The 24,598-nt window shown below is 47.0% G+C and overlaps 1 protein-coding gene and 1 pseudogene across 9 annotated transcripts in view; one reads left to right on the forward strand and one right to left on the reverse strand.

Moving 5' to 3' along the window:
- Window positions 1–24,598, reverse strand: part of LOC148012169 (protein ZINC INDUCED FACILITATOR 1-like) — a 265,948-nt gene that overhangs the window by 156,196 nt on the left and 85,154 nt on the right. Inside the window, exon 1 of one of the 9 annotated variants that reach the window (XM_087668800.1) lies at window positions 24,192–24,302. The exons of the other annotated variants lie outside the window; for them this stretch is intronic. The gene's annotated coding sequence lies outside the window, so the exon portion shown is untranslated. Of the gene's footprint in view, window positions 1–24,191; window positions 24,303–24,598 lie in introns of those variants that run through there. 9 annotated transcript variants of the gene reach the window in all.
- On the forward strand, window positions 8,754–24,587 carry LOC148012170 (uncharacterized; annotated as a pseudogene).

The following is a 24,598-nucleotide window of genomic DNA, read 5'->3' on the forward strand; positions in this document are numbered from 1 at the left end:
CAAAAAGACGAGCACGCGCACTCCACGTAAGAGTGGTTGGACTAGATGAGAAAAGCTCCCCAATTGAAGATGCTACAGCTCTTGCCACCAAAATTGGGGCTACACATATACCCATCATTGGGCCTTGGCAAGTCGGGAAAGCTGACACAAAAACAAAAGTCCTCATCTTGAAGTTTGGATACTTGGAAAAGAAGAGAGCCTTCCTCTCCAAGAGGATCGCTCTCAAAGGAGAAAAGATCTACCTAGATGAAGACCTCACCCTAGCCCAGTTAGCCCACAGGAGGGAAAATATACCACATATTCTAGAGGCACGGAAAGTAGGTAAATGGGTTGTATACAGAGATGGAAGAGTCATCATCACAGAGAAAAGGACGGCATGACGGTGCGCGGCCTATGAGACCCTGAAGTTCACACTGTGGAATTGCAATGGCTCCCTTAAGACAGATGCAGGTTATTTTGAGGATACTTTCAAAGGGATAGACATTGCTATGTATACTGAGACACATCAATGTAAAGACAGCCATCTACCTGATGTATATGGATATAGATGGGAAAGTGTATATCGCCCTCAGCCTAGGCGGCTTGGAGGGACGAGGGGATCAGGAGGTGTGGCAATTCTATTTAGAGAAGAGCTTCGAGATACAGTCCAAGTGGTACATAGAGATGTAGAGGCAAAATACATGTGGATCAGGTTACGTACAAGAAGAACTCGAGACATGTATATTGCCATATGCTATTTTCCCCCTGCATACTCTAAGTTTGCCCCTAAAGAGGCATCCCCGTATACACCACTATATGAGGACATAATGGGATACATGAGAATTGGGGATGTTCTACTAGCAGGAGACTTTAATGCACGCACAGGAAACAACCAATTTGCTTTCTTTGACACTAGTGATGAGATGTTCAGAGATATTGCATTAGATGAAGTGGGATTAGTTAGATCAGCCCAAGATAGAGAGATAACAGAATATGGAACACACCTACTAGCATTGGGAAGTGCACATGGTTTGGCCATCCTTAACGGGTTATCACAGTGGCCAAGATCTAATGGCTTCACATGTTGGAATAACAAGAAAGGGTCAAGCACAGTGGACTATTTGATTGGATCACCCAACTTGCTACCTGACATAAAAAGCTTTGAAATCTCAGACAGACCAATTGGATTAGTAGCAGACCATGCTATTCTAGGTTTCACAATGCAATATAGGCATATACACGAAGCACAGTCACACATACCAAAATTACCACGCTATGATTTTGTGGAAGCAACCACAACACTACTGTGCGAGATGCATTGAGGGAGCTAGATACACAGGCCTCTCTGGATGAGTTTACAGGACAGTTGGCCGAGATAATACACACTTCAGCAACATATGCTTTCCCACACACTACACCGTCAGATAAACCTCCACGAGGTAATGCCCCACAGAATGGCTGGTATGATGATGAGTGTAGAGAGACACGAGCACGTTTTCAGCGAGAGATGACCCTTCGCCTCACGAATATCTGTCTCCAAAGTAGTTTGCATGTCATGTGGAACCTGATTGCGGACCAAATCATAGAAAACTGAGTGGACATGAGTAATTTGGTCAGAAGGTGAAGGAGTAGAACTAAGAAGGTCTAGAAAATAATTCCTACACATATTCACAATAGTTTGAGGATCAATGACCATTTGACCTTCTGCATCCCGAAGTCTAGTCATATTTTCTCGAGCAGGAGATGCATGGAGAGCTCGAAAGAACTTAGGAGTCTGACAAGCACTATCTTGCAAATTCTCAGTCAAATTTTGGAATTTGGCCTGTTGATAAGATTTCGACTGAAACTCTTTAATAAGATCAGCCAAACGCATAGCCAATGGCAGCAGAAATACATCATCTGGAGTCTCCACCAGTAGAGAATGAACCAAAGCCAGTAATTCCTCCGCTGCTTATCGACGCCGCAGACAAAGAGAGGCATGATGGATCCCATACTGCCGAACAACCCGCTGCACATTAGAGAGTAATCGTTCAAAAGAAGCATTGCCCTCAGAGGAGAAGTCCCTATCAATCAATTGCTGCATATAACCCTAAAAGATTGAATGCTTAAAATAAGACGAGTTGAAACGCAAAGGGAGTCTATCCAGAATTTGCTTAAAAGGTGCAATGGGTTGTACAAGAATCTCAAGCTGTAGAGGAAAATGGTCCGACAAGGCATATTGCTGCAACACTTTCATTTCCAACATCTCAAGAAGAAAAGCATCATCCTGCATGATGTACATGCGGTCCAACCGCGACCATGTAGTTGTATACTGCGCAGAATGAAAAGTAAACCCTGTAGAAGAAGGGTGTAGCCATGACCAGAGATCTTGCTTAAGTACGGCAAGAGCAAACGCATTTCACGCAAAGCTTTTCGGAGCATCCATCACCGAATGCTCTGATATGGACTGTGAAGGATCAACACACATATTAAAATCCCCCATCAAAAAACCCCGTCTACCAAGTGACAAGGAGGTCTGCAAAGTATTCCAAAGATCCTGGCAGGATAAAGGGTCATTTGGAGCATAGAGCCCAAGTAACCATAAGATCTCTCCTTCAAATAAAACTTCAATCACCACAAAACGACCATGTACATCATTTTTAATAAGAACAGGCTGATATTTCTCATGTACAATCATAAGCACACCAGAATAATGCATGGCATGTGTCCCTGCATAAAACAAGCAAAACCCATGGCAATCCACAACTTTTCCTACTTCACCGTGACTCTTGTGCTCAAGAGCACACAAGACATCCCACTGATTCTCATGCAATAAACTCCACATGGCATGTTGCTTATTGTGAGAACAAATGCCTCACACATTCCACATGGCTATCTTCATGTGTATTCAAAAAAGAAAATCAGGAACACAGTAAGGATGATAGGTTGACCATTTGAATAATCATCTCATTTGAGAGTGGGGGCTGAAATTAACAACTTCTTTAGTTTGCATACAGTGAGAGTATGCTCTTCCCCCCAAGATAATCTTTGGCATTTCCTTAATAATTGATAAAGATTTTCGGCGGCTTCTCACCTCTGAGATATTTGTGCATTTTTCTTACATTCTGCTGATGGCATCTATCTTGATTGGTGAAGGTTTATGTCCATAGGGGCCACACAGATGTCCAAACACTAGGACTTCTTCTACTCCAAAAATCCACTTAGCTCCAGAAATGATAAGATGTACATCTTCTAACCTTGTCAAAATCATATCACAATCATGAATATGGTTAACTACAAATGTCCTATAGCCATATTCATCAAGCTCCTCATTCTTTTCATTGACTTCACATCCATTGATAGGTCAGAACTCTTTAGGCAAAAGAGTTCTGACGACCAGATTTAGAGGTAGACGGTGTATCCACTGTCTTGGGGATGGAACGGGGATAACGACGATCCCATGGGGTAATCACCTTACCTGTAGCATCAAAAGCCAATTTAGCAGGTGGGCAGGTGGGCAGGTGGGCCCTTCAGACCATCCGTATATACTTTCCTAGTGGGCCGATTGCGAGGAGCAGAAGAAACCATAGCATGAGTAGTGTGCTTTGAAGACAACATGTATTTCCTGCGCATATAAGTACGCAAGGAATCTTGTGAAGCATTACGCACAGTATCCGCCATGCCAGCATCAAACCTTTTACCTTTTTTGGCACGTACATCTACCCAATCATTGTCACGGGAATCCAAACCTGAAACATGTTGTTTGCCTTTATCCAAAACTTTAGGTGGCTAGGTCGCATCTTGCGATGGAGCATCAAGCACCACATCTTCCATGGGAGGCAAAACATGCTCAGCATTTGAAGTCGGTTGGTTCACTAGACATTCGGCCATAAAATGCCCCAATTTTCCACATGAAAAACAATGCCCTGCAAAGTTACCCCATTTCAAACGAAAGTGCAAAGGATGCATGCCAGAGCAATTAAGACGTAACCAAGCACGCCTTTTCCGAGCAGTGTCCCATAACATACACAAACGGTTATGATTCGTGGCCCTTAGGCTCAGGGGAACCAAAACAGTGCCCACAACGGCCATGGCATCCTTTAACAGTGGCCAATAGACAGTCGCGGACAGTTTTCCACTTCAATCCACACCGAGCATTCGTGTTGAAGCAAGCGCTCGAAATCTGCCATTGGGCACCATGGCACAACATGGACCAAACGGCGATCAAAGAACACTGGCAGTTTAGTCAACAGATCGGCACGATGCTTCTCGGATTTCAAAAGCACCTCATAAAAGCCTCGGGGCCCAATAAAAATCTCTTCAACACACTCCCCTTGTAGTAGACTTTGCAGCCACTGGCGAATATAGGAAAGCACTGGGGTCCTACCAGTGAAGAAGAGTATAACAGCACGTTCATAAAACACTGCGAATGAGCGCAAAACATTTTTAGGGTCCACAGTGGCTTCTAGAACATCTTCAGTTTAAGAGTCAGAAAACGCTTCATGATTATGTTGAACATAATCACCAAGTAGAGTGTTGGCAAACTCCAACAAATGCTCCCAGTCAACATCCTGAGAATCCACAGAATCAGAAGCAACCTGAGCATAAGAACGTTCCTGATGATCCATTGTATCTTTTGAAGCATGCTTGGTGCGTTTTTGCAGGCTGGAAGCCAGGACCAGGTGGCATCTCCTCTGTGCAAGGAACCATATCCTCTGGTTCCTCTGTTTCAGAATCCGGACCAAGGGCTGCCACCGTTTGGTCAATAAAGGCCATGTCCAGACCAGCCATGTTGTATCACCACTTTAACAAGAGATCTGAAGCTATTTGCAGGGCGCTCTCTCTCTCTCTCTCTCTGTGCATATTTACAAATAGGTACAGATCAATAATCTGCTGTCATCCGCAATAATGTGCCTTAATCGCAGAGCAAAAATGTTAGCGGCTGAAGACAGGCGTGCAGGGGCAGGGCTTGCGAAAGGCTGGAATGGGCCAGGTGGAGGCACAGAAGCACAGTACCCTGTCGAGGTGGAATGACAGCAGCAAGGGACGAAGAGTACCGTCGAGCGTGGGTTGCAAGGAAGCGGAAAGGCAGGCGGAGATGACGCTGGGCTTTAATGTGGAGCCCCAAGGCGGCGGCCTGCACGAACACGAACGGAATACGCAGGGGCGACAGACGGAAATCCTAGGCAGGGTCCCGTCGCATCCCCACCAGCACGCTCGCCCTCTCTCTCTCTCTCTCTCATGGGAGCTCTCTAACGGGACGGGAGCTCTCTGACGCCTGACAGGACGGGATGCTCTCTGATGCCTGACGGGAGCTCTCTGACACCTGACAGGACGGGATGCTATGACGTGACAGGAGATCTTTGACGCCTGACGAAGGACGCCTCTCTGACGCCTTTGACAAATGATGGACTCCCTCTCTCTGATGAATGATGCTCGACGCTGACGAATGATGCCTGACGGAGGACGCCTCTCTAACGCCTGACAGATGACGCTTGACACTTATACTGACTATTGACAGACGTGTCGTGAGGACTTGACGCAACGTACTTGGCATGACGTCAAACCTGTCGTGAGGCAGACACCTCTCTGGCTTGAGGCAGACTTGTCGTGCGCAGAAATGTACCTGGCGTGAGGCAAACCTGTCATTAGCAATATAGTGTTGCAGAGATGTACTGAATGCATTGACGCAAGCGTATTGTATGTAGTAATGTACTGACACAGCAAGGTACTAACATAGACCTAGATGCCAATGTACTGAGATTGCAGATGTAATCAAATTGATATGACACGAATGTACTCAGAATGACATGAATGCAGAACTGGGTGAATGTATTGATGCACTGGCTTGTGGACTAGGCAATGATGCATTGACTTAGATTTTGATCATGTCCTGGAGTATGCAGTAATGCGTTGACTGGGGCTGCAATTTGTATTTCTGCAGTGACTGTAAACGGTGTGAAGGCGTTTGGGCTCGTAAAAGATTATTGGGCTTACAAAAATTTAGTGAGGGGTTAGGGAAACCCTGGAAATTTGCAGGAATCATAGAAATTGCTCTGATTTGACAGTACAAAGTACAAGCTGAGTGGCTTTGCACACAGTGTGTGAGAGATAGATAATGTAGACAAATGCAAGCATCAAACCATGGAAAATGAATATATGGGAGACGAATTTGATCAAGATCTAACACAACCGTCCATGGAGGCAATGTTCAACACCCCTTCTAAGAACACACGGTACAAGACGTATGGCTGTAGGGTCTCCCCAGCATCTGACAGGCATGGAGAGACCTCACGCCCCATGAATGAAAAGAAATACGAAGAAATTCATCTCATGATTCGCTCTGAACTACGAATTATGAGACAAGAATTGGAGAAAGAAATATGAGAGTAGGTCAAAGCGGAACTGATGGTAAATCAGAGGGCAAAAATGCAAGACATGCAGATAAAGATTAAGAATGACTTACAGGCACAAATGCTGTCTGAAATGCACACACTGAAAACTGAAATGCTAAAAGTTGTAGATGCCTACAAATCTGAAATCTTAGAACTAGAAGAAGAATTAAATACATTTAAGAAAAAAGAAATGAATGTGCAAGAAGAATTACAAAAAGAGAAAGAGGCTTTGAAGGCATGTGAAAGGGAGGTTCACTCATAGGCACAAGTGGCAAAGACAACACAGAATCAGATAGAAGAAGCCAGCCCATGGATTGAGGTAGTAAAAAAGAATAAGGGAACATCAGTGAACAGGAGTGAAGTCACGAATGCTACCTTGGAAGAAGAGGCTAGGAGACGAGCTAGGGTTTTACATGTACGGGTAGTAGGATGGGAGGAGAAGAGCAGCCCACAGGAAGATGCTAAGACACTTGTTGAAAAAATTGGGGCTTCAGACGTACCTATCATCAGTGCTTGGAGAGTGGGGAAAGAGGACTCTAAGTCCAAGGCTCTAATTCTTCGCTTTGCATAGATATAGCAATGTACACAGAAACACACCAATGTAAAGGTAGCCAACTACTAGACGTACAGCGATACAAGTGGGAAAGTGCATTTCGTCCAGCAGCTAGAAAACTAGGAAGCACTAGGGGTTCTGGAGGTGTGGCCATACTAGTAACTATACCGGGAAGACCTCAAAGGGATAGTGCAAGTAATGAAAAGAGATGATGATGCATGATATTTATGGATTAGGATACATGCAGGAAGACCACAGGATATATTCATCGCAATATGATACTTTCCTCCTACAAATTCTACCTATGCCACACGAGATGGATCTCCCTTTGATGTACTTTATGAGGATATCATAAGATATGCTAGCATTGGGGACATATTATTAGTAGGAGATTTCAATGCACGCACTGGAGATAGACAAAGTGACTTTTATATGCATGATAATGCCATGTTCAAAGATCGACATAGATGAAATAGGCCTACGCAAGAGAGCCCAAGATAAAGAAGTGAGTACCTATGGGACACACCTATTGACTTTGGGAAGTGCACATAGACTAGCCATCTTTAATGGTCTGCCACAATGGCCAGGATCTGACAATTTGACATGTTGGAATCACAAAGGAGGGGCATTAATCTGATGCCTGAAAACGACAAGTGTCCCCGTCAACTTCTCGCACAAGGGATCCACCTTGTGTATGAGCCCCGGCAAATAAATATAGTTTTACGAAATCCACCATGGAATGAAAACCTCACGGAATCCACCGTGCTCTCACAGAATCCACCGTGGAATATGCCTCCTGGCATCAGATATTCACTACATTGTCCCTAGCAAGTCTAGTGTGAATATTTTGACATTCATGCTCTCTTGTGTACATATGAAACATGAAACACCATGCCTCCCTAAACATCCCAAATACTACTTTACAGAAGACACCTCACACATCTACATTGGTTCTCTGCAGACCAGTTTACATACATTGGACTTGAGTAGATCGTTGAAAGAATGTACAAGGGACCACATAGACGAGCTGACCATCCAAAAACAAAGGAATACGTTGCATAATGTGAGCACCCACATCTGGACTACGAAAAAGACCTCAAAAATCCTCTTCAATCCATCATAAATATCTTCCATGAGAGGAGCCTGCACTTGCCCAAGAACATCATCATGACGCCCATCATCACTCACAAGCAGGGACTACAGCCAAGCCCGAATCCGAGCAATCAAAGGAGTCCTGCACATAAAATAAACGATGGCTGCCCTCTCATGAAAGGCAATAATTTGCTGTAAAACTAGGTCAGTTCCCATGACAGCAACCACATGATCTCCTTCCAGTAAAGATCTCACTTTACCCTCATTAGCATGAACATAATCAGACATAAGATTGTTGGCAATGGCAAGCATGAATTGGAAAAACTCATCAGTCTGAGAGCAAGAAACACGAACATCTTGCTGAGGCAAATCTGGAGCACACAAAATCGGTTCATCAACCGTCATCTTACAGCGTTTTCCCATCTCATCCCCTTCCATCAAACTGACTAGAATCCACAGCCAAAGAGTCACCATCCGACTCAAACAATTCTTTCTCATCCCCATGCCCAATATGCTAGTCAAGAAAAGCCACATCAATACCACTTGACTCCTGTATATTAGCCATAATAAAAGCCCAACATTTGTGAGTGCTGCATAGAATAGTGGATGTGACAAGCACTGTCTAAGGTGATAACTGCAGATCTACACTAGATTGGAGCTCAAATCTAAAGGTTTGTGAGTAACACCTTAACTGTACACATGTCCTAGGTTAGAAATAGGTCTCTTTCACTATGTATGTAACGTGGAAAAACAATATGTGGGGACAACAGCTGGAAACGGGAGAGGAGCGAAACAGCAAGTAAGGTGTGAGGGTAGGGGAATAGCAGACAATACTGGTCTCTGTCTCTTTTGCTCGCTCACGCAAGTCCTGCCCCTACACGATGCTGAACCAGGGCAACAAGTGTGTCACGATAGGTTGGCGGCATGCAAGTCCACACAATGGCAGGGAAGTGGCACACACATTAGACAGGCAGCACTAGGGCCATCTTGCACTCTCTCTCTCTCTCTCTCTCTCTCTCTCTCTCTCTCTCTCTCTCTCTCTCTGTGGCATTGGGAAGTGCACATGGTTTGGCCATCCTTTACGGGCTGCCACAGTGGTCAAGACCTAATGGTTTCACATGTTGGAATAACAAGAAAGGGTCAAGCACATTGGACTATTTGATTGGATCACCCAACTTGCTACCTGACATAAAAAGCTTTGAAATCTCAGACAGACCGATTGGATTAGCAGCAGACCATGCTATTCTAGCTTTCACAATGCAATATGGGCATATACACGAAGCACAGCCACACATACCAAAATTACCATGCTATGATTTTGTGGAACCGACCTCCCACATATACAGCACTACTGTGCGAGATGCATTGAGGGAGCACTACACACAGGCCTCTCGGGATGAGTTTACAGGACAGTTGGCCGAGATAATACACACTTCAGCAGCCTACGCTTTCCCACACACTACACCGTCAGATAAACCTCCATGAGGTAATGCCCCACAGAATGGTTGGTATGATGATGAGTGCAGAGAGACACGAGCACATTTTCAGCGAGAGGTGGCACTTGGCATATGCTCGAACACTCTTCAGACGATTGGTACGCAAAAAGAAGCGGGAATACCTGAGCAGACTAGAAACAGAAATGTATTCCATGTTATTAGGACAAGACAACAAGAGAGCATGGAAAAAGATGCATAAGAACCAGCCACCCCTACAGATTACTAGACCGGATGATTGGCATGGATATGCTTGCACACTCTATGATGTTCCTGGCCAAGAGCCTATGCCACTCCCCTCAACCTCAAGACCAGCAAATTGCAGATTCTTCACAGAAAAAAAAGTGAGGAATGCCATATGGAAACTGAAAAATGGAAAAGCCCAAGATCATGATGGTTTAGTAGCTAAACACTTCGCGCATGCTTATGATATCTTGGCACCAACGCTGGCTCACATCTTTAATAGGGAAGTTTGTGAGGGATTTTCAACCTGTTGGTCAGACCATATTATTGTGCTGCTCTTTAAGAATGGAGACCCCGCGCTACCTAGTAACTATCGAACTATCATGATTGAACACATGCTGGCCAAAATATATGGCTCTATCGTGGAACAAGCATTGAGTGAATGGGCCGAGATGCATGGCCTGAGATCAAAAGGCCAGGCTGGCTTCAGGAGGGGATATACAACTCTAGACCATATCTTTACATTGAGGGCAATCATCGAAGAAGGCAAGGCATTCAAGAAAAAGATCTATTGCTGTTTTGTGGACTTTCGCAAGGCCTTTGACACAGTGCCACGTACTAGACTCATGAGAAGAATGCAAAACATTGATGTGCCTGTAGAGATACAGTGGAGTATCTATGCCTTGTATGAGACAGTGACGGGCAAAGAACGAACACCTGAGGGCATCTCAGATACAGTCAATAGCACCATTGCGGTGAAACAAGGCTTTCCACTTTCACCGTATTTGGGTTGTACATAGATGAAATTTCAAAATATGTGGACAGAACTGGTGGAGCCGGAGCCAGCCTAGCTAGAGTGCTGATACCATTACTGCTTTATGCCAACGATATTGTACTTATATCTGACTCACCTGAGGGACTAAATAGACACTTGGATGCATTATCAGCTTTTTGCAGAGATAGAGATCTTAAGGTGAACCTTGGGAAAACTAAAGTTATGGTATTTAACACTTCAGTTGCTTGGGTGACAAGAGCTGAGCACCAGTTTGCTTTTGATGGAGAGCCAGTGGAGATGGTTAGGTAGTATGTCTATTTGGGGGTCACATTGAAGGGACCACAGTTCTCTTGGAGAGAGACATCAGAGGCTCGTTTGGCAAAAGCATATGCAACCTTAGGTGCATTGGAGAGGCAATGTGCTCACATACAATTTCATGAGCCGCGCACCAAATTGTGGCTTTTTGACACCCTGGTTACACCCACACTCCTATATGGGGCAGCTATTTGGGGTCCGAGTCTCTTTCACACGAGGAGACTGCCTTTGGGAGATCAGGATGGACCAGAGAAGGAATACTATGACGGGTGGGAGCATATGGAAAGACCACTGGTCATGATGATCTCACGTATGATACGAGCGAAGAGCTCGACCCCACATGAGATTATCAGAGCTGAGTTGGGAGTATCACCCATGGTGGCTGAGGCCTTGGTCCAGGCAGTGACTTTCATACATAGACTATGGGAGTTCCCCCAAGATAGATACCCACGGCTAGCCCTGGCCTCTTCTAGACAACTAGCAGTAGATGATGACAGACATTGGTGGTATGCTCAGATGAGTACATGGATGAGTCTACATGGGCTGCAGATTGACAGACTACCCCCCTTTGACTATAGCCTGGATTGCCCTACACTTGACCTTCGCTGTCAGAGCTAAACCATGTGATCAGAGCAGACATACTGAAGTTAGATACGGAGAAGACCTGGATCTTGACCCCCCTCCCCCCATGGCACGAGGATGGCACACTACTAGACCCACTTCCTTCAGGTATCTAAGGATGGTTTCATCACCCAACCCAATTACATGGACGCACAGCTGCCTCATGGACTACGCACAGTTATTGGTCAGATCCACACCTCATCCCACTACCTGAGGATTGAGACAGGCAGATGGGAGGGTATAGAGACAGAGGAACGCATATGCCCACTATGCGACAGAGAGCCAAAGACAGAGGAACACTACATCTGCCGATGCATTGTATATTATGATATACGAGGTAGATACCACTGTCTGTTTCGAGAGGGTTTTGGACCCCTGAGACGGATCATGCAGTTTGAGGATCAGAGATGCTTGGTAGACAGAGAGCAGTCACTGACTTTTTCACTGATACACGACAGAGTATGGCAGATAACACTACTACTGCCACACAGCCTACAGGAGTACATCATCATTGGACCTCATCTTCTGTAGGTGTCCCTTTGGATAGAGCAGTGGCACTTAGCTAGTCTAGGCGCCCACGTCCACCCGGACGAAGGCCTAGACATCCACACCACAGACAAATTAAAGCCATCATTGAGCGCCACAGGAGATAGATGCCGAGACACCTCAGCCATGCAGAGATACACCTCCTTAGAGGACAAACATCTCATTGATGGAGAGTTTTCCTTTCTCTATTTTCACTTTTAGATCATTGACATGTTTCCCTTTTATAGGACACTATTTCATTTTTTCAGTCTTATAGGCATGTTTTTCATCTTTTTCTCGTTCGAGATGAGAAACACACCATCATTGTATGTATTTCTTTGGTCTCATAGGCCACATTGGCCTTTTAGAGACGTTAATATACTCTCTCTCTCTCTCTCTCTCTCTCTCTCTTTGAGCAAAGACAGCAAGAAGGCATGGAGGAAATTTCATGGGAAACAACCCCCAATTCAAATGACATCGCCTATGGTATGGCATGAACATGCTAGGGCACTGTATGATGTTCCATCAAAAGAGCAGATACCCTCTCCATCAAGCTCTAGGCCACACTGTGTGGTTTCTTTTTGGAAAAGATGGTGGGATATGCCATTTGGAGGTTGAAGAATGGGAGAGCACATGATCAAGATGGCCTTGTGGCAAAGCATTTTTCACATGCATGTTATGCACTGGCCCCTATCTTGGCTGATCTCTTCAATAGAGTTGTATGTGAGGGGTTTTCAGTAAGTTGGTATGACCACACAATAGTACCAATTTTTAAGAGTGGAGATCCATTGGTTGCTAACAAGTATTGTACTATTATGATTGGCCATATGCTAGCAAAGATATATGTCTCTATTGTGGAGCATGAGTTGAGTTGGTGGGCTGAAACAAAGAAAATATGGTCTACAGGGCAAGCTGGCTTCCACCACGGATACAATATGTTAGACCATATATTCACGCTAAGGGCCTTGATTGAGAAGGGACGATCATGGAGGCAAAAAATCTATTGTTGCTTTGTGGATTTCCGCAAGGCTTTTGATATTGTACCATGCAAGACTCATGGAAAGCTTGCGAGCCATTGGGGTCCCAAAGGATATGCAGTGGTGTATTTATGCATTGTATGAAACTGTGATAGGGAGAGTATGAGTTCTTGGAGGCACAACAAACTCAGTGTCTAGCACGGTTGGTGTAAAGCAAGGCTGTCCCCTCTCTCCTTTGTTGTTTGGACTATACATTGACGAGATTACTGATACCAATTTTGTTATATGCAAACGATATGGTGCTTATCTCAAATTCACCTAAGGGACAACAACGACATCTAGATGCATTGCATGTGTTCTGTGAAGATAAAGGTCTCAAGGTTAATCTTGGAAAGACTAAAATTATGGTCTTTAACACCTTGACAGCTTGGGTGACACGCTCAGAGCATCACTTTATGTATGATGGTCAGCCTGTGGAAATGGTTAGACAATAAGTATACCTTGGGTCACTTTTAAAGGGCCACACTTTTCATGGAAGGAGACTTCAAAGGCTAGGCTTGCACCTGCATATGCAGCTTTGGGTACTCTAGAGCGGCACTGTGCACACATACAGTTTCAAGAGCCTCATACCAAATTGTGGCTTTTTGACACTTTAGTTATGTCTACACTACTCTATGGAGCAGCCATTTGGGGCCCAAGCCTTTATCATACTAGACAGATGTTTGGGTCTTTTCTTATTGGAGCTTATTGGAGTTCCAGCAATGCAGAGCAGTATTGTTATGGGATAGGAGGAAACCCCAGCCTCATCCACCCCTCCAAAGAGCGATTAAAGACTTTTTCAGTGTAGCTGAACCCCTAGCTCCTGCCACCCCAAACACTACATCTCCTACCTGATAGGTGTCATCAAGGGAGATCATCAAGAGGCATCACAATTGACAAAGCTACAGCATTACGCAAAGCACGACGCCCTAGAGTACCTACTCGACAACATAGGCATGCCCATATGCGTCACATTTGCATCACTATTGCTCATTACAAATGCAGATTGGCAAGCTAACTCAGTCGAAGGTAGCTTGCAGAGTCTTGGTGGATTCCATAGACTGAGAAGGAGATACTCTACACTCTTTTTAATATTTTTAAACTTAGTCTTTCAGGCTTTTTTAATTTTCCATACTTCTCATTCCAATCTACCATGTAGACCTACACATAAATTTTATCTCTTCTTCTCTGATGAGAAATGATGATACCAGTTGTATTGGTTATGGTTTCGTAGGCCATTCTAGCGTTTTAGAGATGTTAATAGATCTTCTCTCTCTCTCTCTCTCTCTCTCTCTCTCTCTCTCTCTCTCTCTCTCTCTCTCTCTCTCTCTCTCTCTCTCTTTTTTTCATAAAAGGTAATTGTATTAATTACGAAGAAAGTACAAGATTACATGATTACACGAGTACAAGAGGCACGAGGGCCATAGGCCAACGTGTGGGAAATCCCCGGACTAGGGTACTAAAAAGTTACACCAATCATGGCAAGGACCCAGAGGCAATTGCCAAATGCCAGGAATACAAATCCTCCCGAGGGAGCAAGTCAGAGTGCCTGATGAGATCTAGCTGCCAATGCAAGAGCCCTTTAAGCCTTGCAATATGTCGCGGTACATTAGAAGCCGAATCAAAGAGAAAAGCATTTCGGGTGGTCCAAATGTGCCAGCATCCCCAGTATCTGAAAAAATGGAATAAGATCTTCATATGTAACGGTGGTGGTGTGGGATACTTCGGGCGCACAAAAACCCAATCGAAGGGAGTCAGTGAAGACCCCACCACCGCGTGCCAGATTCGTGACAAGAGTGACCAGATATTCTTGGCGAGCGGGCAAGAAAGAAAACGATGTCGGGCCGATTCCGCCGAAGTGGTGCAGAAGAAGCAAGTGCCATTCGAGATTCGACGCTTGGAAAGGGCCGAGGCAAGAGGAAGACCACCAATCATTACCCGCCACAGAAAGACCTTGCATTTGAAAGGTGTCTTGTTCTGCCATCCCTCCATCAGCGTTGCCTGCCACCATGACAGTGATTTCCGCAGGCCCCAAACAGCATTAACTTTCACGCCCAACCATTGGTGATCTTTAATGAGAAGATGATACACTTGATTAGTAGAGGCCTTTTCCAGACTCAACCGGCCTGCAAGGTCCCAGTCCTGCCAAGGGCGATCCATAGCCAGGGCAGGAAAGGGTTGCCTACCCTGAAGTTCCGATGAAAGCTTCCCCCATAAATCACGGTATCCGCGCGGGATCCTGAAAAGTCTCCTAGCAGTCCGAAATGATGCAAGGACATTGCGAGTGGCAAGGGTAGCATCCGCAATCGAAGTCACACCCAAACGGGCCATGCGGTTAAATCTTGGTCTGAGCTGATGTTTATCTTCCCATGAAAGTAATGTGGATACCGCCAACAATTCCAGCTGAAAAGAATTTGTCTGCACGCGGTCCCCTACAGGATGCCAACGGGCCTTTTGGAGCACCACTTTCCAAGAGCCGACCAAATGCACTAACAAAGAGGAAGAGGGACTGGAGAAACGAGCGTCAGCATTAAGGACATGCCACCATGAGGCTCGAAGCCGTGTGTTACCCTGGCGGAGGCCGCTGTCCTCAAGAAAATAACGGGCTATGATGGTCCACGGGTGATGATCCACACACATGGCACGAACCAGAGACCAACGAAGAGCCAGCATATGAGTTTCTGCATCCAAAATAGCTCCACCACCCATGCGCTTAGGGGTACATGCATGTGACCATGAAATCCAGGAAATGCCTGCCTGCAGTGAATCTTTCTTCCATAGCATGAAACGAATGGGATGAGTAAGAGCCTTCAAAGTACTGGGCGTCCATGGCAGTAATGGCAGGAAATACGTCACCATTGGTAGCATAATTGTCTGAGCCACTTTGAGGCGGACATGGAACGGCCAGGCTTGCGACTTCCAATACATAAACTTCACGGCCAGTTTGTGTGAAATCCACTCCAGCAGGGCCTTTGGGCGTACATCCACCCCCAATGGGTATCCAAGATGCCTGACAATCGCGCCACGAGAAACCACCTGGCCCTGCCAGCCTAATGACTCTAAATCAGGCTCCGTGCAACTGAGAATGGCTGACTTGAAGGCATTGATGTGAAGACCAGAAGCTTGACCAAAGAGCGTCCAAACATCTAATGCCTTGCGAATGTTATCCCTGTCCGCCTGCAAAATCATAAAGGAGTCATCAGCCAAAGATTGGCTAATGAAGTGCTGCCCCAAAGAAAGAGATAACCCTGCCAGCTAGGCAGAAGCCGCCATGGAGGATAACATTGAAAGGACCGGGTGAGTCGCCAAGGCAAAGAAGAGAGGACTCAAAGGGCAGCCTTGTCTGAGCGAGCGTGCAAGGAGAAATGGCTCTGTGACCCCACCATTAAGCATAACTCTTGAAGAAGCCTCAGTACTAATGGTGTAGATCAATCGGGACATGCGGATCCCAAAGCCCATAGCAGACATAAGCTCTGCAAGGAAAGACCAGTCCACACAGTCAAACGCCTTTTCCAGGTCCAGTTGAATCAAGACCACTTGCTGATTGGAGTGCCGCGCATAATCAATAGCCATTTGCACATTCAAGATATTGTGCAAAATGTTGCGTCCCTTAATGAAACCATATTGGAGGGGGTGCACAAGAGCTGGAAGGTGCTTGTGAAGCCGATTTGCCAGCACTTTGGAAAAGATTTTATACATCACGCCCATCAACGAAATTGGTCTCCAGTGTTGCAGCTTTGACGGCGAAGGGACCTTGGGGATCAGTTTGATGAGGCCTTCTTTCCATGAAGAAGGCATGACCCTTGTTTCCCAAACCTGCTGGAACATGACCACCAAAGGCTTTACCAACTGCGTGGCTGAGTGCTCAAAAAATTCATTAGTGAGACCATCCCAACCAGGACTTTTATCCTTAGGCAGGTGCAACAACACATCCATAACCTCCTCTTCGCAAATATCCGCCTCCAAAGAGGCTTGCATATCAAGCGGAACCTGCTGGTGGACCAGCTGATAGAAGACCGAGTGGGCATGCGTAACCTGGCTAGACGGCAAGGATGAAGAACCAAAAAGATCCATAAAATAATTTCTGCACATATTGATAATGGTCTGCGGATCAGTGACCATGCGACCTTCCGAGTCCTGAAGTCGAGTCATATTTTCGCGAGCCGGAGAAGCATGCAAGGCGCGAAAGAACTTATGAGACTGGCAGGCATTATCTTGCAATGTGTCAGTCAAGTTATTCAGCTTGGCCTGCTGATAAGATTAAAAGCTAAAGACTTGAATAAGATGGGCCAAACGCCGCTCCAGTGACAGCAGAAAATCATCATCTGGGGAATCCAGGAGCAAGGAACGGACCAAGGCCAATAAGTCCTCTGCTGCAAGTCGACGGCGGCGACAAAGAGAGGCAGTGTGAATCCCATACTGCCGAGCAACCCGCTGCACATTAGAGAGCAGGCGTGCAAACGAAGCCAAGCCCTCAGAGGCGAAGTCCAATAAGAACCTCTCAATCAGTTGCTGCATATAATCCTGAAAAATTGGATGCTTCAAATAAGAGGAGTTGAAGCGTAAAGGGAGCTTATCCAGGAACTGCATAAAAGGTGCAACAGATTGTGCCCGCATCTCAAGCTGGAGGGGAAAATGATCCGACAACGCATATTGCTGCAAGACCTTCATCTCCAGCATCTCGGGAAGAAAATCATCCCCCTGCATGATATACATTCTGTCCAATCGCGACCAAGTGGTTGCATATTGCGCAGAATGAAAAGTAAAACCTGAAACAGAAGGGTGAAGCCACGACCAAAGATCTTGCTTAAGTATGTGCAAAGCAAAGGAGTTCCACACCCGGCTTTCTGGCGTATCCATTACCGAATGCCCTGAGGTGGACTGCGAAGAGTCAACACACATATTGAAATCTCCCATCAAAAACCCTCTGCGGCCAAGTGCCATGGAGCCCTGCAAAGTCAACCATAGATCCCGTCGGGATGTGGGATCATTGGGAGCATAAAGTCCCAGAAGCCATAAAATCTCACCTTCAAATAGGACTTCGATTACCAGAAAGCGGCCGTGCACATCATTTTTAACAAGAACAGGCTGGTATTTCTCATGAACAATCATCAGCACGCCCGAATAATGCTTAGCATGTGTCCCTGCATAAAACAGACGAAATCCACGACAATCCACAACCTTTCCTGCCTCACCATGACTTTTGTGCTCCACTGCACATAATACATCCCACTGATTTTCATGCAAGACAGACCACATGGTATGCTGCTTATGGCGAGAGCAAATGCCTCGCACGTTCCACGTGGCAATCTTCATATATTTTCAAACAAAGGAAGTCAGGAACGAGGCGCCTGTTGCCTCGATTGCATCTTTTCCGCGAGGGCATCCAGGACACCCTCATCCAGAAAATCAGCCAATACTGCAAATGAATTCGGGCGACCTGCTTTAGAGGTAGAAGGGAAATCCACTACCTTGGGAGCAGGGCGGGGATAACGTTTATCCCAAGGAGTAATCACATTGCCTTTCGCATCAAACGCCAGCTTAGCAGGTGGGCCCTTGGGGCCCTCGGAATAGACTTTCCTTGAAGACGGATTGCGGGGGGCTGACGGGGCCATGGTACGCACAACCTGCTGTGGGGTGACCATGTCTTTCCTGCGCGTGTACGTGCGCACAGAATCCGGGGAAACATGAGGCCCAGGATCTGCCAGGCCTGCGTCCAACTTTTTACCTTTTTTTTGTCGTGCCTCAATCCAATCAGAGCTAGTAGAATCCAAAGCTCGGACCTGTTGTTTACCTTTTTCCATGACAGTAGGGGGCTGAAGGGTCTCCTGTGTCTGGGCATCAAGCACCATGTCATCCTTGGGCTGCACAACCTGCGCCTCCTCAGAAGACAGTTGCCGTTCCGGGCATTCAGCTACAAAATGCCCTAATTTACCACATGAAAAGCAGTGTCCGGCAAAATTGCCCCATTTCAGGCGAAAATGCAAAGGATGCATGCCAGCGCAATTGAGGCGAAGCCACGCAGGCCTTTTCCTGGCCGTATCCCATAACATGCATAGACGGTTTCGGTTCATAGCCCTGAGGCTGGGGGGAACCAGCACTGTGCCCACAACCGCCATCGCGTCTTTCAACAATGGCCAATATACCGCTGGACAATTTTCCACTTCCACCCACACCGGGCATTCGCGTTGAAGCAGACGCTGGAAGTCAGCCATAGGGCGCCATGGTACCACATGGACCAAGCGGCGGTCAAAGAATAGTGGCAACTTGGACAGTAGCTCAGCTCGATGCGATTCGGATTTCAACAGCACCTCATAAAAGCCGCGAGGGCCAAGGAAGATCTCCTCAACATACTCCCCTTGCAATAAGTGGTGCATCCACTGGCGAATATGTGAGAGCACTGGGATCCTGCCGGTGAAAAAAAGTATAACTGCACGGTCATAGAACACCGAGAAGGACCGCAAGACTGATTTTGGGTCCACTGTCGCTTCCAGCACATCATCCGCAGCCGCAGCAGAGAAAGTTTCATTATTATGCTGGACATAATCGCCAAGCAGAGTATTGGCAAAGTCCAGCAAATGTTCCCAGTCTATTTCCTGCGAATCCACAGGTTCGGAGGCAACCTGCGTATAGGAACGGTCCTGAGGACCCATTGGCTCGTCTGAAGTGTGCTTAGAGCGTTTGCCTGCCGGCGGCAGTTCAGAACCCGGAGGCGGCTCCTCCGTGCATGGCACCATATCCTCCGGCTCCTCGGTATCGGAATCAGGGCCAAGGGCTGCCACCGTCCGGTCGAGAAAATCCATATCCAGGCCAGCCATACCGCTGTCTTCTCTCTTTCGCTCGCTCCCTCACTGCAGCAGCAGGATGCACTGTCTACAGTCTCTGCTCTTCAATAATCTGCTGCCTCCTCGGCACAGATCTGTCCTTGTAAAATGTCTATCTACCTGTCCCTAAACTGTTGTGTCCCGGCCTGTGCAGGGACGTATTCTGCAAGCACACCCTTTGATCCTGGCGAGTCTCTGGTCAGGGCTTCCACGATGCAGCGCAGGACGGTTACAGGTAGACAGTGTGCAGGTCACGTTGGCGCGCCAGGTAGGCAGTGTGCAGGTGACGTTGACGGGCGCCCAGGGCCAGCACAGGTGACAGCAGCCCCGCTTTGCTTGCTCTCTCTCTCGCTTTCTCTGCCTGAGCCCTGCGCACAGGGGACCACGCAGAGTCGCACAGGCCTGGGCACGTGGTGTTGGTTGCGCAAGCAGGCAGGGGCGCAAAGCTGAAGACAAGTCGCTGTAGCGGGCTGAGAGGTGACGCAGACCAGAGGACGATCTGTGGCGAGCAGGCGGGCGACAGCGCCCAGGCCTGACAGCGACCACCGACCAGGACCCGCAGGTCAACCAGGCGACGATTGCAGGAAACGACGGGCTGCCCTAGCCAACACGGGCGTCGGCGGCGAAACCTGCGCCTTCACAGGGAGGCGCCCGCGCGCAGACGGACGTTTGCAGGTAGGAAGCGAGGACGACGGGCCAGACGGCGGCTGCAAACGGCTACGAACAGGCGCTGACGACGGCGGGCTTCAGAGGCAGGCGACGGGCCTGCGAGCGACGGCGGCTTCAGAGGCAGGCGACGGGCCTGCGGGCTACGGCCAGACGGCGGCAGATAGCAGCAGCACAGGTACAGGGGCGAGTCGGCGTCAGATCGAGCTCCTCCATAGCCGTTCTCTCTCTCTCTCTCTCTCTCTCTCTCTCTTTTTTTTCGTAAAAGGTAATTGTATTAATTACGAAAAAAAGTACAAGATAACTTGATTACAAGATACATGACGCCAATCCAGGCCATCATGTGAAAGGGGGCTAAGTGCTACAAGTTACAAAGTTATGGCAAGGGGGCAGATGAAATTGCCATAAGCCAGGGACGGAAGTCCTCCCTAGAGAGCAAATCAGAATGCCGGAGAAGATCCAACTGCCAATACAAAAGGCCCTTAAGCCTCACAATATGTCGCTGAACATTATAGGCGGAGTCAAAAAGAAAAGCATTCCTAATGGTCCAGTTATGCCAACAGCCCCAATATCGAAGAAAATGATACATGAGTTTCATATGTGGCTGTGCAAGAGTGGGGTATTTGGGCTGCCCGAAAACCCAATCAAATGGGCGCAGGGTGAATCCAACCGCTCCTTGCCAAATAGCCGACAAAAAGAACCAGATTTTTTTTGCGACAGGGCAAGAAATAAATCTGTGACGGGCCGATTCCACCGCAGTGGTGCAAAAGAAACAGTTGCCATTGGAGATTCGTCGCTTGGAAAGAGCCGACGCAAGCGGGAGACCACCAATCATCACTCTCCAAAGAAATACTTTACATTTGAAGGGGGTCTTGTTCAACCAGCCCTCCATCACAGTTGCTCTCCACCAGGACCGGGATTTTCGTAAGCCCCATAAAGCATTGGCTTTGGTAACTAACCATTGTTGATCTTTGATCAGAATATGATAAACTTGATTAGCAGAAGCTTTGCTTAAAGGCAGCCGGCCTTGTAGGTTCCAATCCTGCCAGGGATGATCTGAAGCAAGGGCAGGAAAGGGTTGTCTGCTCTGGAGCATCCGCAAAAGCTGTTCCCATAAAGGCCTATATCCCCGCGGAATCCTGTAAAGCCTCCTGGCTGTACGAAAAGATATAAGCACATTACGACTAGCAAGGGTGGCATCCGCGACCGAAGACAAGCCCAAACGAGCCATCCGGTTGAATTGTGGTCTAAGCTCATTTTTGCCTTCCCATACAAGTAAACGCGAGACTGCCAATAATTCTCTCTCTCTCTCTCTCTCTCTCTCTCTCTCTCTCTCATTACCAAACCCACTTCCTTCAGGTATCTAAGGATGGTTTCATCACCCGACCCAATTACACGGACACACAGCTACCTCATGGACTACGCACAGTTATTGGTCAGATCTGCACCTCATCCCACCACCTGAGGATTGAGACAGGCAGATGGGAGGGTATACAGACAGAAGAACGCATATGCCCACTGTGCGACCAAGAGCCAGAGATAGAGGAACACTACATCTGCCGATGCACTGTATATTATGACATACGAGGTAGATACCACTATCTTTTTCGAGAGGGTTTTGGACCCTTGAGACGGATCATGCAGTTTGAGGATCAGAGATGCTTGGGATTTTTCCTCTTGGAGCTCCAGAGGCGCAGAGCAACAATTCTACGGAGTAGGAGGCCCGCACAGCTCGGCTCACATAGATAGAGAGCAGTCACTGACTTTTTCACTGATACACGATAGAGTATGGTAGATAACACTACTACTGCCACACAGCCTACAGGAGTACATCATCATTGGACCTCATCTTTTGTAGGTGTCCCTTTGGATAGAGCAGTGGCACTTAGCCGGTCTAGGAGCCCACGTCCACCCGGACGAAGGCCTAGACATCCACACCACAGACAAATAAAAGCCATCATTGAGCGCCATAGGAGACAGATGCCGAGACGCCTCGGCCATGCAGAGATACAGCTCCCTAGAGAACAGACATATCATTGATGGAGAGTTTTCCTTTCTCTACTCTCACTTTCAGATCAGTAACACGTTTCCCTTTTATAGGACACTATTTCATTCTTTTTCAGTCTTATAGGCATGTTTTTCATCTTTTTCTCGTTCCAGATGAGAAACACACCATCATTGTATGTACTGCTTTGGTCTCATAGTACATGGATGCGTCTACATGGTCTGCAGATTGACAGACTACTCCCCTTTGACTATAGCCTGGATTGCCCTACACTTGACCTAAGCCAATCAGAGCTAAACCATGTGATCAGAGCAGACATACTGAAGTTAGATACGGAGAAGACCTGGATCCGACCCCCCTCGCCCCATGGCACGAGGATGGCACACTACCAGACCCACTTCCTCCAGGTATCTAAGGATGGTTTCATCACCCGACCCAATTACATGGACACACAGTTGCCTCATGGACTACGCACAGCTATTGGTCAGATCCGCACCTCATCCCACCACCTGAGGATTGAGACAAGCAGATGGGAGGGTATACAGACAGAAGAACGCATATGCCCACTATGCGACAGAGAGCCAGAGACAGAGGAACACTACATCTGCCGATGCATTGTATATTACGACATACGAGGTAGATACCACTGTCTGTTTCGAGAGGGTTTTGGACCCCTGAGACGGATCATGCAGTATGAGGATCAGAGATGCTTGGGATTTTTCCTCTTGGAGCTCCAGAGGCGCAGAGCAACAATTCTACGGAGTAGGAGGCCCCCACAGCTCGGCTCACATAGACAGAGAGCAGTCACTGACTTTTTCATGGATACACGACAGAGTATGGCAAATACCACTACTACTGCCACACAGCCTACAGGAGTACATCATCTTTGGACCTCATCTTCTGTAGGTGTCCCTTTGGATAGAGCAGTGGCACTTAGCCGGTCTAGGCGCCCACGTCCACCCGGACGAAGGCCTAGACATCCACACCACAGACAAATTAAAGCCATCATTGGGCGTCACAGGAGACAGATGCCAAGACGCCTTAGCTATGCAGAGATACACCTCCCTAGAGAACAGACATATCATTGATGGAGAGTTTTCCTTTCTCTACTCTCACTTTCAGATCACTGACATGTTTCCCTTTTATGGGACACTATTTCATTTCCTTTTCAGTCTTATAGGCATGTTTTTCATCTTTTTTCTCGTTCTAGATGAGAAACACACCATCATTGTATGTACTGCTTTGGTCTCATAGGCCACATTGGCCTTTTAGAGACGTTAATATACTCTCTCTCTCTCTCTCTCTCTCTCTCTCTCTCTCTCTCTCTCTCTCTCTCTCTCTCTCTCTCTCTCTCTCTCTCTCTCTCTCTCTCTGTGTTCTGGCGTGGCGAGACACTGTCGTGACGCTGGCATGGCGTGATGGGACGCTAGCGTGATAGGACGTTGTTTGGCGTGACGGGATACTGGCGTGACGGTCTCTAGACTTCTCTCTCTCCGATGGACGTGACGCTGGCGTAACGGGCATGACGGACGGATGCTGATGCAACATGCATGACGAGACGGATGCAGACGAGACAGGCGTGACACTAGCATACGTGTCTGGCAGAGCAATGTACTATGACGAATGTACTGTGGTAGCAGTGATGAATGTACTGTGACAAATGAGAACGCTGTAGTGAGAATGCTGTGACGAAGGTACTGACGCAGGAGCACTGAGAATGCTGTAAATGTACTGACGCAGGAGTACTAAGTGAAAAGTGACGGGATGTACCTGCAGTAAGCAGTGGTGGGCCTTGTGAACAGTATCTGTAGAGATGCGTAGTGACTGATGGGACAATTTCGAGTCGTGACTATGACTGTATAAGAAATCTGTTGACTCTCTCAGACTGACGTGAATGTAGACCTGTGTGAATGTACTGAGATTGCAGATATACTCAGACTGATGTGAACCTCGCCGTGCTGTGTAGATTGGAGACCTGCGTGAATTCAAACTGACGCACATTAACATTTCATGCTACCGTGACAGTTTAGGTGAAATTGACAGTTCTATGCTACATTGACAGTTTATGCTACAGTCATATCTTATGATGCAGTCACATTGACAGTTTATGATATACTGACAGTTCATGCTATAGTGATAGTTTATGTTACTGGTTTACTACTCTAGTCAGACTGTAA

This window comes from Lygodium microphyllum, chromosome 27 (assembly GCF_053477565.2).
Source record: "Lygodium microphyllum isolate KBCC chromosome 27, Lygodium_microphyllum_v1.1.10, whole genome shotgun sequence".
Classification (NCBI taxonomy): Eukaryota; Viridiplantae; Streptophyta; class Polypodiopsida; order Schizaeales; family Lygodiaceae; genus Lygodium; species Lygodium microphyllum.